Below are 2,546 nucleotides of genomic sequence, written 5' to 3'. Positions count from 1 at the left end.
GGGGCCATTTTTGGAGCCGTTGGGGTTTTTTTTTAAAAAATAAATTATATTAATTATATCTATACATACTATTAAAGCAAAGAACAATTTCCACATGTCACCATTCTAGGGTATCCACATAGGATGTCACCCCAACTCCATGTTATCCATTTTCTTTCTTAAGCATGTCAACTCAACAATTAAACTATATTTAACCCATTTAAGCTTATTTTCTCGCGGGTCTTGGATGTCCATTTAACCCATTAACCCATTAATTCAACTACTATATTTAAGTCTAATTTCGTCTGCTGCCACTATTCAGAAACCCTAATTGCCGCTCTAAGCCTCTTATTTCCGGTTAATCTTCCGATGCAAGGTAAAGTTATATAAATTAATTTCCGGCAACCTTATTATTTTTTCCGGTTATTCTTTCTTCTAAGCTTTTTATGTTTTATTTTCATTGTTAACTGATTTTAAAAAAAATCAGTTTATGTTGTAAATCATAAACGGGCATGAAGATGATATGTGGACGTTTTACGTTTTTCCGGTAAGATTTTCCGTTAATTTTTTATTATATATTAAATTCCGATTGTTGATCTATGTATTTCCGGCAATAATATATTTTCTTCCGGTTATTGTTTCTTCATATCTTTTTATGTTTCGTCTAATAATATCAGTTTAGGTTTTAACTAAAGAAAGGCGATTTCTACAATTTTTCAACGTGTTTACGTTTTTTCCGGTGAGTATTGACGGTAGGTTTTTCCGGTTATATGTTATACTTATCGCAATGATTGTTTTATATTTGTTTGAATTTTTTAATTTTTCCTGTTTTTTTTGTTTGACATGTTATGTTCTATATCAAAATTATATTCATCCATCGACGGTATCAAAATCTGAGATTGCATGGTTAAAAACCATATTTGTATTTTTTTCCGGTAAGACAAACAATTTTTCCGGTTACAAATTAAAAATCAAATATTCAATAATATAAAAATTACTATTATACTTTCTGATTTCAGGTCAATGCCAAGAGTTACAGATCTTCATTTCTTCAATTCTATACAAAAATTCTACATCCGATTGTCATTGTCACAATATTGTTTTTCCGGTTATTAACTATAACTCAAAAAAAATAATATCAAATATTAATTTTCGATTTTATTATTTCAGGTTATTGTCCGACTCATAGATGCAGGTTTTCACGATTGATCAAGACTTCATAACATTTATTTTTATTATTTTATCATGTATACATGATTTTTTTTAATAATCGTGTATTTCTATATTTCAATATAATATGTACATTATATGTCCTATGTCAATAATCATGTATAGATTATTCTTTTCCGATTGATCAAGACTTCATAACCTGGATGTATATTTTGTTTTTCTGCTCCTTAATAAATTAAATAATTAACTATTCCATTAATTCCAATTATTTTCTTTGACTTTCCTACTTTATGGTCATAACGGAATTCCCATGATTATATACATTGACTTTCCTACTTTATAATTTAAATTTCAGTTTGTCTTCCTAATTAATGTCCATACTATCTGTTTGACTAATTTAAATTTGAATTTATAATTAATGTTTAAGCTTATTTTGACTTTCCCTTTTATTTATCAATTGTTTGACCATATTATTTTTGCTAAAAAAATAATATCAATAGTTAAGGCAAATATAATTTTTAAATACAACAAATGTAACAAATTAAAATACACTTTATTGTCATAACAGAATTCCCATTTTATATACATTGACTTTCTCAAGTAACTATTTCTTAATTTTGTTGCTTAATACAACTTATTCCATTTAAATTTCATACACAATTTGTTTCCTTAATCATTAAATTAATAGACCGGTTTTACAAATTAAGTTCATTTGTTTCCTCATTTACTATTTTGACCATATCAATGTTAATTATACAATAACATTTACAGATACATAGAACTATTTTGACTATATCAATGAATTTGACTTCCTAATTAATTTTCATACTAATTGTTTGACTAATTTAAATTTGAATTTATAAATAATGTTTATGCTTATTTTGACTTTCCCTTTTGTTTATCAATATTTAATTTATTTTCACAGATTATGTTAAATTTAGAAATTATTAAAAATATACTTTACAATTTCAATTTTGTTTCTAAATTTTTAAACGGGTCCCAAAACTTTCCTCATTTACTATTTTGAGCATATTCTTTTTGTTATAAAAGTAATATCAGGCAAGTATAATTTTTTAAATACAACAAACGTAACAAATTCAAATATAGTTCTAAATGTTTCGACTTATATTATGATAAGTAATTCAAAAATATTTAAGTTAATTTGGTATTCGAAAATATTTAAGTTAATATTAAAGTTAATTTGAATATTTTTTGACCATCAATTAAATAAGTTAATCTTGTATATTTTTGGTACAAGTTAATATTCTCTTACAATCCATTATTATGTTATTAAGAGTTACTAATAATGTTGAAAATAGTAACCGTAAATTTTTAATGGTCTTTAAGTGAAGCATAATTTATGCATGTTTATACATATAATTGTGTATTTATCAATA

The sequence above is a fragment of the Bidens hawaiensis genome, unplaced genomic scaffold, assembly GCF_021521415.1.
Source record: "Bidens hawaiensis isolate Kalapana, Puna unplaced genomic scaffold, B.hawaiensis_p1.1 tig00027810_1, whole genome shotgun sequence".
Lineage (NCBI taxonomy): Eukaryota > Viridiplantae > Streptophyta > Magnoliopsida > Asterales > Asteraceae > Bidens > Bidens hawaiensis.
The sequence above is the reverse complement of the archived record's forward strand: the minus strand, read 5'-3'. Positions refer to the sequence as shown.